Here is a 15000-nt window from a genome sequence, read left to right on the forward strand (position 1 = left end):
ATGAGTGAACGATCCATTGTATTTATAAACTTGAGCATGGGACTTTTACCTATTTATTTATCTATGAAGAATGAAAAGAATGTTCTAGGATCTTTACCTTTTGCCCGACAGATTTAAAAAAAATAATTTTTTGTAACTAAACACTTTTAAACTTCGGACACTGGTAGAATGTGTCATATAAAACATCTTTTACTCTTAGCATTTTTGAGAAAAAACTTATATTTACGAAGTTATTTCACGTTAAAGTTGTCCTATTTCGGTAATTTCAACCAATCAATGACATACATCCAGCTGAATAAAATTACTGCCGTTGTTTGTCAACAACTATCGGCGGTGTATTTTTCGTTTCTCACTGTTACTTATGACATCGTTTGTGTGTTTGCACTGGTTTTAGCTTTAAGGTTTTAGGGTTAGGGTTGTGGGGTTAGGGTTAGGGTTTTAGGTTTAGGGTGTTAGGGTTAGAGTTAAGGTTTTAGGGTTAGAGTTAGGGTTAGGATTAGCGTTGTCATAAATAACAGTGACAAGCAAAATATACACCGCCGGAAGTTCTTGTTGACAAACAACAGCAGTAATTTTATTCAGCTGAATACACGTCATTGATTGGTTGAAATTATCGAAATAGGACAACTTCAACGTGAAATAACTTCCTAAATATAAGCTTTTCTCAAAAACGCTAAGAGTAAAAGATTTTGTATGACACATTCTACCAGTGTCCGAAGTTTGAAAGTATTCAGCTACAAAACATTATTTTTAAAATCTGTCGGTCAAAAGGTAAAGATCCAAGTCCTATCCTGGGATGGTTTGAACTCAGAATGTAAAGGGACGTAACTAAAGATCAGTGTGGGGTATGACTGAACAGACTCTGCCAACCAAGGTTTTTAGGTCCTTTTTAATAACAATGCTGTAGATTACACACAATTTGTATTATATGATCGCATGTTGTTATATAATCTAGTGCTAAATTCCAATGATGGTGTTACACAGTTAGCATACTGCTGTTAAATGAGAAGCTGAAGAGTAATTGAAAGAAGAAATACTTTTAAAATAAATGACGTTTGGTTCTCGAAATTTTAATTTACTTTACATTATGCATTGCAGTGTAATGGTAAGAACACATGTGAAATATTGAAATCGAATAGGAACTTAACAATTAAATAAGTAAAAACGAACAACATATAAAAGTAGGAACACGGAAATAAATGTAACTACGACAAACAAAATCGGAAAAGAGAATGAAATGAAAGCGTAAGAAGAGAACCGACTGAGCTAAATAGATAGGAACAAATAATAATAATAATAGAAAAAAAAACAATAATATAATTAACTGAAAATAATGTTCAGAAAAAAATATTCTTAGAAAAGCAGGAGTTGGGAACTGAAGATTAAGGAGACGGTCAAAACGGCTCCAATTCTGACGTGAATGATAGCAACAACGCGTGATTAGAGTTTTTTAACAAGAGGCAGATATCAAAATATCAGACATTTCTGGCGTGCCTCATTATTTAACGAAATGCAAAAGTCAATCAGTATTCTGTGTAACTTTATCGCTATTACTTCTAAATTATTTTGGCTTTCATGTGGTTGTTGAGATGTTTTAAAATCGAAATCAATTCTATTTTAGTCCGTTTTTCTTCAAGGATTTTTTGTTTTTTTTTGCTATTATTTCTTCAAACGTCCAAAGCAATTATCATAATTTATGTTGCTGCATGGATTATATGCATTTTATTACTTATATAGAATGATACAGTTATACATGACACTCACACGCATAGTTTTATTATAAACTAGCAGTATCGCCCGGCGTTGCTCGGGTTTGTAAGGGAAATAACTATATAAGCATTTTTAGGGAGTTACTTCCTTTATAGATGCCAATTCGGGCTTTCTTAGCCATTTCTGTTTTGGTGTCTTCAAGCCATGAAGTCGTTGTTCTAAAAGAACGCTGGTCTCCTTGACAACGCATTACGACGTTGATTTCCTTAAACTCCCTTCCCCACATCTTCACGAGGGAGGGAAGAAGGGGAAGAAGCAACACAGGTGCAGGTGTTTGAGCGTGGACGCCAACTCCGCCGCCATCGACACACGAAAAATTATGCATTAAAATGGAATAAAAAATGATGTTAAATTATTTTTAAAATCGTAGACTCATCGTAGACACGCGCTAATAGCCAGACGGGCTCGATATTAATCACGACTATAAGATACCCGAATTTGGTTAAACTGCACCGCAAAATGTGGGAGGAGTTAGGAATCTAAATCGTAGGAGACAGACACTCACACAACTACAGTTTTATATATATGGATGTGGCTGTGTGGTAAGTAGCTTGCTTACCAACTACATAGTTTCTGGTTCATTCCCACTGCGTGGCACCTTGTGGTAAGTGTCTTCTACTATAGCCTCGGGCCGACCAATGGCTTTGAGTGGATTTGGTAGACGGAAACTGAAAGAATCCCGTCATATATTATGTATATATGTATATATGTATATATATATATATATATATATATATATACATATATATATACATATTATATATAGATATATATATATATATATATATATATATATATATATATATCTGTGTGTGTGTGTGTTGTAAATGTTTGTGTGTCTGTATTTGTCCCCCCAACATCGCTGACAACCGATAGTGGTGTGTTTACGTCCCCGTAACTTAGCGGTTCGGCAAAAGAGACCGAAAGAATAAGTACTGGGCTTCCAAAGAATAAGTCCTGGGGTCGATTTGCTCGACTAAAGGCGGTGATCCAGCATGGCCGCATTCAAATGACTGAAACAAGTAAAAGAGTAAAGGGTAAAAAGGGGATTCAAGGAAAAATCTAAGCGTTGTTGACGTTACGAGTGTAAACTCTTCTTCAGAAAACTTAAATAATAAGAGGGAAGAAGCATGTCTTGCCTCTAGATATATCTAAGCACAAAAACACTAAGAAACGCACATAGGCGCATACACACTGATACACATACAAACACACGCTTATTACTCTAGGGCAGTTTGTAACAAAAATATATATCTGTGTATTACATGATTACAAATGAAAATTGTTTTTCTTTATAAATGTTTTTCTCACCAAAGTCTTATAACTCATAATAAATAATAATATTATAAATATTCTGTTATCATTCTTTAGAATGATAGAATAAATATTCTTAGGATGATAGAATAAGTATAGGTACAACGCTTGCAATTTTGTGGGGAGCTGGCTAGCTGATTTGATCGACTCTAGTCCTCAGCTAGTATTTATTTCATTGTTATCGAAAGAATGGAAAGCAAAGTACACCACGGTGAAATTTCAACCGAGAACGTAAAGACGGATGATATACATCTGAGTGTCTTGTCCGGCGTGCGAACGATTCTGCCAGCTCACCCCCTTAATGATAAAATGAATGGTTCAAAACTGTTCGACGTTACAACTAGATGAATACTTAAGTATACTATATTCATTTCTACTCTAGGCTCAGGGACCGAATTTTTGGGGAGGAGGCAAGTCGATTACATCGACTCCAGTACGCGAATGGTACTTAATTTATCGACCTCGAAAGGATGAAAGGCAAAGTTAACCTTGGCTGAATTTGAACTCAAAACGTATAGACAGAAGAAATACTGCTAAGCTCGCCACCTTGCATAAGGACATTTTATTGTTTCCTAGATATGTACGGCCATAAGAAAGTATAGAGGAATAAACAATGCTAAATATAATGTATATGTATATATATATATATATTATATATATATATATATAATCATATATATATATATATATATATATATATATATTATATATATATATATATGCATTGTTATTGGTGTACTCGTGTATGCTTATATAAATATAGGTACATACAGCCATATATATATATATCATATATATATATATATTATATATATATATATATATATATATATATATATATATATATATATATATATATATAGATAGATAGATAGATAGGGTTATGCATATATAAATATAGGTACATATATATATAACATATATATAGGGATATGCATATATAAATATAGGTATATAGATATATATATATTATATATATATATATATATATATATGAATATGATTAAATAAATATATATTACTAATAACCTAGTATAGAAAGTATTTGTAAGTTTTTAATTTTTCATGATAATTTATAGTATTGTGTTCTAGTGCACTCTTCGCAATATATGAAATATTACATATTCTATGGATGTACTGGTACCCGGCATATATTAATTTTATTGTATCGCATTATCTTTGTTTACATAGTCTTCGAAATTTCTAACCGTAGACGATATACAATCCCCTAGTGTGTTTAGTGCAGGTTTTGATACTAGAAAGAGCATTTTCGATAGGCACATTATTGATATGGTCTATATAAGGATCTTACTGAAGATAGCCTGAGTAAATAATATAATTTTTTATTACTGATTTGGGGAAACTGCATATACGAAAAGTTAGTTTGTAAAATTTTTAATTTTTCATCTCATAAATTTTATCCAGCTATTGTGTATGTGCATCTCGCCTTGAATGTATGATATATGTATATATATATGGCGTGTACTGGTACACCCTCGATTATAATTATTTTATTGTATCGCATATCTTTGGTTTTATATAATATAATATATATATGTATATATATATATATATATATATATATTATATATATATATATATATAATATATATATATAGATATATATATATATATTATATATATATATATATATAATATATATATATATTATATATATTATATATAATATATATATACCATGTAAGTGCATAAATATGGATAAGGTAGAAAAGATAGCACTCGATTACCGGAGGCAGCAGAAACATCACAAGGACTGTTACTCAGAGTTTCACGTTCCCGTTTTGTCGGACGGTCTTAGCAATTTAAAACCTAAAGGCAAGTTTTTAAACGTCTCCCAAAAACTGCCTGACGAACGGGAAGTGAAACTCTGAGTAACATTTTTGGTGTGGTTTTTGCAGCTTTGTCAATAAAGTTTCTATATATATATATATATATATTTATTATATATATATATATATATATATATATATATATATATATATATATTATATATATATATATATTGTATATATACATATATATTTCTATACGTGTAAAGTACAGTTCTAGAAAAAAATCAGTTGGTTTTCATATCTAGCGTGAACTAGACATATCTCCAGTTTCTCTCAACGATAAGTGTTCTCTGCAAAGAATGTTTTTTAAACACAAGAATGCCGGTGATAGTTGAAGAAATATTCCTCCGAAAACATTATTCCTTCGCTTGATAGCTAGGTTTTTCAATTTTGAAGTAAAAACTTCCGAAAATATGGACAACTCCCCCACGGCTTCCCTCCTGGGGTTCACGTAGCCTCCTGGCTCATGTGAATTTATAAGGATTATGTATCTTTCTGCCATGCACAATATACATAGTCTTGTTCCATTGTGATAGGGTCCACAAGTTTTCAGTAATTAATTTCCACCTATGCTCGTTCTTTAGACGTCATACGTATGCTGCGAGTGTTATGTTGCATCACTCCGGGACCTTGAAAGATCTGTGGTTGTTCAGGCTAATTTTATATATCGCATTCATAGCAACCGTAAATGTTATATTGATCTCTACTATTTCCTTCTGTTTAACTCTCTCGTATCATCCCTGATGATGGGATGTCCTTTATATTCCCGAAACAGCAGTAAGACTACCTCTATCTTTATAAATGTCTTAGAAAATTTACACTGTCCTGGCTTTGTTGCCTCATTTTATTCAACGTACCCACATGCGCATGCACACACACACATATATTTATTTATTTATATATATCCATAAATATAAATTTTTCCCTTAGAATGTTTTCACGCTGATTACTTGATAAATTCTTATAAAGAATTTATTTAAATTTTAAATCTAACCGGAATATATTCAGTGCTGAATTATTTTGAATATACCCGTGTACCAAGATGCAATTAAAAAAACCCTGCCCCTTACATAGATATATAAGAGTGAGCATCTCTACATACTATGTTGGATACATTTGGTTTTTGTCTGATGTGTTGATTTGTTTATTTTTTGTGTCTTTATTATGCCTGCACTGAGGATTAGAAAGTGGATTATGTACACTAACTATGAAATCATATGATATGCTGCTGATTCTGTTTTTAAGGGGTTGGCTTCGAAAGTTGCATTCCCTCGCGTTCGGTAGACTGTGTATTAATTATGATAGTTTTGACTTTAAGAGTCCCTACCCTTAATATAAATAAAAAATTTATATGCATACATACGAAACAAGTGAACTTGTAGGAGCGTTAACGACCTCGATAAAATGCTTAGCGGTAGGCATTTTTTCCATGCTGCTGAAGTCAAATTTGCTTTTTATTCTTCGGTCTAGAAAAGTAAATATCAGCCGAGTACTGGGATATTGTAATCGACTAAACTCTTTCCTAAACTTCGACGACGATCGTCCACCGTATTTTCGTTAGTTGAGTAGAATAGAGCGACGTGAAATGAAGTGTTTTGCTCAGGGACACAACGCATCGTCCGGTCGAGGAATCGATACAGCAATTTGATGATAACGAATGCTACATACTTAACCACTACGCTACGCGCCTTAACATTTATATACACGTATACACACATACACACATACATAAGCATATATACACAAACACATATAAACAAAATGCACAATCACACACACAAATATATACATACCAACACACAGATACACATAAATTGAACAAACACTCATAAACAAATATATAAACAAACGCACGCAACTATAAACAGATATATAAAAATTAAAGTATTCACTCAGACATATATATACAAATATGCTCACAGTAGACACATGCCTCTAAAACGTACACACATATGTATACATACATACATACACACATACACTCACTCATATGTACACACATATATACACATGTACGCAGGTTTGTGTGGTGTGTTTCATTTGTTGTGATGATTTTTACAGCTTTTGAAGTTTAACTATTTCATGATGGACGGCCGAGTGTATCACTGACGTATCTTTGACTCATTTTAGAGTTTTACGTTCCTTTGGTTTCTTTCATTTATTTTTCCTTATCAATTTAACTTATCAGGACTTTCGTGTGTGCCGGATGATATGTTTATATTGCATCAGATATTCGTTCATTAGTTGTAACTAGTAGCAGATGGCTGGTCAGTGTACATTACTAAAGTTTCTGTTACTGCAGATACCAGGCGCAGAGAAATGCTTTATTTATTGAACAGGCCAATGTATATCTTTTGATCTTAGTAAAACTAGAAAGGTTACGTAAATCTTTATTAAATGAGGTCTGTGTTACGTTTAATCAAAGATATGCTCTACAGTTTCTCTTTCTAAGTAAACGTTATTTTACAAATACTTAATAGCAATAAACATTTTACAAGTACATTTACACATAAACGCATTCAAACACACTTGTGTATAAATATATTCACGCACGCAAACTAAACAACAAACAAGTCCGTTGCTAAACAGAAACTTTTATATTAAATTTCGTTTATGTGACTCTACATTCTACGTTCAAATTCCGCCAAATCTAACTTTGATTTTTTATCATATTGTGGTCCAAAAAATGGAGTACGAGTGCTGATAGTCGATTCCAGCTACTAAACCCTTAATCTCAAACCGACTTGGGTCTAAATCGGAAACAATGTTGTATCAGTCTAGTATCGGAATCCCAACCTCTCTCTCTCTCTCTCTCTCTCTCTCTCTCTCTCTCTCTCTCTCTCTCTCTCTCTCTCTTCCATTGCCTACTTCATTATTCCTAGATTGTGAAGGCGGCGAGCTGGCGGAAACGTTAGCACGCCAGGCGAAATGCGTAGCTGTATTTCGTCTGCCGTTACGTTCTGAGTTCAAACTCCGCCGAGGTTGCCTTTACCTTTCATCCTTTCGGGGGCAATTAAATAAGTACCAGTAACACACTGGGGTCGATATAATCGACTTAATCCGTTTGTCTGTCCTTGTTTGTCCTCTCTGTGTTTAGCCCCTTGTGGGTAGTAAAGAAATAGGTATTTCGTCTGCCGCTACGTTCTGAGTTTTAATTCCGTTGAGGTTGACTTGCCTTTCGGGGTCGATAGATTAAGTATCAGTTGCGTACTGGTGTCGATCCAATCGACTGGACCCCTCCCCCAAAATTCCGATCCTTGAGCCTAGAGTAGAAAAGATTATTTCTAGATTGTGAGGCGGGGAACTGGCAGAATCTTTAGCATGCCGGGCAAGATACGAAACGACATTTCGTCCGACTTTACATTTTGAGTTCAAATTTCGCTGAAATTGACTTTTGCCATTCATCATTTCTAGTAGTACGAAAATAAATCACAAACGAAATACAATATACAAACGAAATAAAGGCCGTAAGGCTCAGAAACAAAGGTGTCATGTTACTGTTTAATTTTCGAATCTTTTTTAAAGCAATACAACGCCCACGTGTTTTGTCTCTCTACCTAGCAGTAATATCTTATGCGAGGTATCTTTCTTTCTCTTTTATCTTCCTCTCTCTAGTTCTCGCTCGCTGTTGCTTTCTGTCCAACACTTTTTTCTCTCTTTCCTTCCACAATCCTGTGAGCCGTGACTATTCTATCTGTGTCCTCTTTCTTCCTTCGCTTTGTCGCCTATTCGTTCAATCACGCTTCTCTTAGGTTCAACTAGCAATGGGTGGTTTGTTTCTTAACCGCTCTATCTTTCCATCTCTACTTTCCATTTCTAGTCCTTAAGGACATTTACCTTCTGTTACCTACTCACACGTCTTGTCCGACCTTTGTTTCTGAGCCGTAAGGCCTTATTTCGTTTGCATATTATATATGTTATTCCGTTTGTATATATATTTATATTCGTACCACTACTTGCATCGTTTGCTTTCCTCACTCTCCCCAAAGTTCATTCAGTATTCCCAGCAGTTTTTAACAGCTGACGCCACCAAAGAAGAACAATATTATCGCTAATGGCGTGAACTTTTTCGACGATAACTGAGGAGGAATAAGCATGTCTACATCCCGTGTGTGTATTTTCCATTCGTTGTGCCGTGTTACTGTTCAATTTGTGAAACTTATTATGTTAAGTAACGCCATGCTCACATAATTTTGTCTCACTACATAGCAGCATATGTGTGTGTGTGTATATGTGTATATGTATGTATGTATGTATATATGTATGTGTGTATGTATGTATGTATGTATGTATGTATGTATGTATGTATGTATGTATATATATATATATATATATGGTGGTGGTGGAAGCACTCCGTCGGTTACGACGATGAGGGTTCCGGTTGGTCCGAATCAACGGAACAGCCTGCTCGTGAAATTAACGTGTAAGTGGATGAGCACTCCACAGACACTTTGAAATACAGGTACAACAGAAACAGGAAGTAAGAGTGAGAGAAAGTTGTGGTGAAGAGTACAGCAGGGATCACCACCATCCCCTGTCGGAGCCTCGTGGAGCTTTAGGTGTTTTCGCTGAATAAACACTCACAACGCCCGGGCTGGGAATCGAAACCGCGATCCTATGACCGCGAGTCCGCTGCCCTAACCACTGGGCCATTGCGCCTCCACACACACACCACACACACACACACACACACACACACACACAATATATATATATATATATATATATATATATATATATATATATATATTACATATTATTATTGAATGGAAGAAATGGAGTGAACGAAGATGTACAGAATTCCTTTTATTACATTGTACACATGTTTCAAAGGCCACAAATTTCAAATTCGTGGCCTTTGAAACATGTGTAGAATGTAATAAAAGAAATTCTGTACAATCTTCGTTCAACTCCATTCTTCCATTCAAATAATATTAAACTTCAATTATCCGCACAACGCACGGTTGCAACACCAAATGGTCTTATCTCCAACCGTGTCGTTCTGCTGTGATTTTGCTTTTGTAAACTACCCAAAGGTATCGGTTAAACTTTTGAATAATCTGTAACAAGAAAATTCATCTTTCTATTTCAACATATATATATAATATATATAATAATATATATAGTATATAATATATATTAATATGTCTACTCATGTTGGTATGTATATGTATAATATATCATATATATTAATAAAAAGAATTCCAACCTTGTCTGATTTTCACGTTTTATTTACAATCTTATAATGATATATTATCAAGAAATATATTATAATTGAATAAAATAAAATGAAATAGTATAATGTTAAATATTCATTCTGATTGAACTAGTACTTTCATGCATTGATTCTGCAATCTTCGGTTCATGTAAGTAGTGTTTGACAGTCATGCTTCAACAATTTTTGACTGTGTAACAGTATATATATTATAAATACACTTTATTTAAAAGCAGCAGAAACATAACAAAAGCTGTTACTCAGAGCTTCACGTTCCCGTTCGTCGGACAGTTCGTATATAGCACCCCTTCTGTTACATTTCGGTCTTCGCCTTTTTTCTCTTACTCTATCTTACTAGTTCTGTCTCGAATCACTCGGCTCATATTTCTTCACTTTTACATCCCCCCCCAACCATTCACATATTTACTCTTATTATAATTTACTTTTTCCCTTCTTTCTTATCACCCATATTTTCCTTTTAAAATGTGTTTTTATATTGTTTTTTTTTTACCTACGATTTTCGTTTTCTTTTCGCTGACTTTTCCTTTACCTCCTCCCCTGCCTTATAATTCTTCTCCATCCCTTTATACATCACCAATCCTCCCACCTCTTTATCTCGTCTTTATCACCCCCCTACATCCCTTTCCCAACGCCTACATTTTATTTCTCACGATTCCACTATTTCCTCACATTTCTCACCCTCTCTCTCTCTCTCTGTCACTCTCTGTCACTCTCTGTCACTCTCTGTCCTTCTCTCTCTCTCGTTGATCTGGTCTCACCCATCCCCACTTCATGATTCTCCTTCAGAATTACAGCACTCTATCTTAAGCTTTACTCCACTAATTTATCTAACTTCATTCTGGATTTCTTTTTGTTCCTTTCTTATTTTCTCCTTCACCCCTTGTTCCTTCGTTTGTCCATTTCTTTCTTTCTTCCTTCCATCCTTCCTTCTTTTCTTTCTTTCTTCCTTCCTTTATTTCTTTCTTTCTTCCTTTCTTTCTTTACTTATGCATTTATTTCTCTGTTTCTCTCCCACTATTTATCTTCCTTTCTTTCATTCATTTATTGATGCTTCCTTTCTTTCATTCATTTATTGATGCTTCCTTTCTCTCTCTTTATTTCTGTTATTGTTTCTTTCTTTCTCTATCCATCAATTCCTAGAGCCGATCGACCAGGTTCTTAAGATGAGTCACTTTTGTCCTAAGATTAGGGACTTTCCAGTTATTTTCACTTTTTGCCACCATCACCCTTTATAATATTGTGATTAAGATGCAGAAAGGATATAACAAGTATTCGCTTTCGCTAACATCCAATGAATCCCCGAATATGCCTGTCGGTCATTGACGCTTGATCACTGTGTTATTTTCATTTCTGCAGCATCGTTCCAAAATTAAAAGATTACCGTAATTTCGTCTAAAAGAAAACGTGCGTTCGAATGTGGCGGCAGGTTTAAAAGGTGTTTGAGCGCGAAAGAAAATGAAAATGATGAAGGTCGGATGAGAAAGATTGGAAAAGAGATTGTTCATGCGTGTGCATACGCATGTGCGAACAATACTTCGTATGAGCAAGGGGTGGATGGTGAAGATGCCTGTGTGTGTATGTGTAAGACACCTAGGGATTAAAATATACAGATGCAATGGAAATAGATTCGGTGTGCTATATGTAAGTTTCTTTGAATTAATAATGTTATGGGCGCTAACTTCGTGTGTGTACGTAAACAAATATATACACTTTGCTCCCTTCTGTGTTTATGTATACACATACAAATATATACACACATGCATGCATTCACACACAATAACACAAATATGTGTGTGTCTATATGTATATATATATATATGTATGTATGTAAATATATATATATGTGTATATAAGCATGTATGTATACAGACACACGCATATATATGGGCATGTACACATGCACACAAACGCATATGTGTGTGTATATATATATATATATGTGTATATATATATATATATATATATATATATATATAAAATGCATATGTATTTCTATATATTATACATACATACATACACACACACACACACACACACACACACACACACCACACATATATATATATATATAAAACAGAAACCATATTATGGATCCATAATTTATATGTATATATATGTGGATATACATATATCAATGCTTGTAGGTATATATACATACATGCATACATATGCACATAAACATGTACATATATATGAGTGTTCGTGTGTGTGTGTGTGTACATGTGAGTGTATACATATATGCACACATACGCACAAAGATATGTTGGTGTCTGTTTGATTGTCTCTGTGTTTATGTATCTGGATATGAATCATTTGCGTAAATGCATATAACTCCGACTATGCGAATACAGTGTTGTTTAAGTATGTCAGTTTATATACATGCATCTGTGGTAACTTCATGTGAACATCCTGCATATGTGGGTTTCGCGAGCTGTTTCTGTGCAGAGGTATAAGATTATAATCGTTTGCATTGCGTACGTGTCCCTCTCACTTTACGTCAGTGTGTGCGCTCCCAAGAATTACGTAACGTTAATGAGTATGTATGAAATTGGAAAATACAATCATGTTCACAGTCGATGGTCTTCTAGTGTAGTCATTTCCTTCATCGTTACCGTATATGATCTGCTCTTTGTATTTGCATTTCCACGCTCCTGTCTGTCTCTATCATCATCACCATCATCATCATCATCATCATCATCATCATCATCATCATCATCATCATCACCACAAGTATCATAAGTATTACAGGCATCGTTATTTTCTCAAATTTTCCATACCATGTTGAGCTGCACTCCTTGCAGTTTTAGAACGGTCAAAATGCTTTAGTTCTAGTTCGACCTAAACCTCGAACTATACACTATTATGAACCAGATGACTAACGGTGTGTTCAACATCACCCAGCAATGTCTGGTTAGGCGGTTTATTTGCTTGGACACCGTCCGAAATCAGGACATCAATGACATCCTGTGTAGATGCATAAATGCATGCGGACAAACATAGAAAGAAGGCGGTGAGCCGGCAGAAACGTCAGCACGCCGGGCGAAATGCGTAGCCGTATTTCGTCTACCGCTACGTTCTGACTTGAAGTTCCGCCGAGGTCGACTTTGCCTTTCATCCTTTCGGGGTCGATTAAATAAGTACCAGTTACGCACTGGTGTCGATGTAACCGACTTAATCCCTTTGTCTGTCCTTGTTTGTCCTCTCTATGTTTAGCCCCTAGTGGGCAATAAAGAAATAAGAAATATAATACACAAACACAGATACACATACATCAATGTATATATATATATATATATAATATATATATATATAATATATATATATATATATATATATATATAATTCTTTACTTCTTGTACTTTTTCAGTCATTTGACTGTGGTCATGCTGGAGCACTACCTTCAGTCGAACAAATGAACCCCAGAACTTATTCTTTGTAAGCCTAGTACTTTATCGGTCTCTTTTGCAGAACTGCTAATTTACGGAGACATAAACACACCAACATCGGTTGTCAAACGATGGTAAGGAGACTGACACAGACGCACAAGCATATAAATATATATATATATACATATATAAATATACATATCCAACGGGCTTTATACATATATATTTAAATACATTCATATAATCATACATATCATTATATATATATATATATATATATGTGTGTGTATGTATGTGTGTGTATGTATGTGTGTGTGTGTATGTGTGTGTGTGTGTGTGTGTGTGTCTGTGTTTGTGTGTGTATGTGTGTCTATGGTACATGTTAGGGAATTTGTATATAAAATTATTTTGATGCATTCATTTAGGAACACTAATGGTAATTAGAATATTCTTTTGTAACTGCTTCCTTCATGGAATGGAAAGCCAATATTACTATTCAGTGACGCGGATTTCATTTACAAACCCGTGCAAAACCATCCGCCGTACGCACATACTTTAAGCACATTCATACGTACATTGTTACCATCCTTAAAGCTAAAAGTAAATGTTTGTGTTGATTTATTTTCATCACTTGTCAATTATACCCAACTCTAGCAAAGCTGCAATAACTGGCTAGAGAGAATAAATTGTTAAATCCGAATTAACATTAAAATTTAAATTAAGATTGAAATTAATACAAAATAAATCCTAAAATTAAAAATATATTTCTGGGTAGAATAAATAAGCGTTAGTGATATTAGAAATGAACAAAATTGAAGTTAAAAACAAGTGTTGTATAAATAAAATATTAAAAAAAATATCAAATCTTTGTTATTTTGATAGTCTCAAGTGAAATATAATATCTCACTATTGTATTTTGTTTTACGTCATATATTTTATTGATTATCTTTACTTCTGGCTGAAATAACGTATCTATAATTTCAGATTCACGAAGAGTAAAAAGTAAATATTGCCATTGGGGATATCTTCTGCAGCGTAAAACGATAAGAAACTAGAATGCGATAGCAATAATGAAAATACCTTTTAGGCTGCTACTTGTTCTACAAAAGAAATGGGATATTATGCAATGTTTTCTTAGAAAACTTAATAATAATACAAAATGACAATACGGCAAATATCAATAGGAATCCTAACAGTATCTGAATATAAGAAGAATTTAAAAATTGCTACAACTGTATAGGAAACAGGGAATTCTTATTGGCTAGTTATATTTTGATAGATGTTTATAAAGTTCTTGATATTTAAATTGGTATGCGATATTATGAATTTAACCATGATTTGAATCTTTATACAGAACTTCATTATGATAAAGTAGTGAATATTGCTTCCAATGTTTTAAGGATTACAAAAACCCTACACTGTATACAGAGTTGTTCATCGT

This window comes from Octopus sinensis, linkage group LG10, assembly GCF_006345805.1.
Source record: "Octopus sinensis linkage group LG10, ASM634580v1, whole genome shotgun sequence".
Lineage (NCBI taxonomy): Eukaryota > Metazoa > Mollusca > Cephalopoda > Octopoda > Octopodidae > Octopus > Octopus sinensis.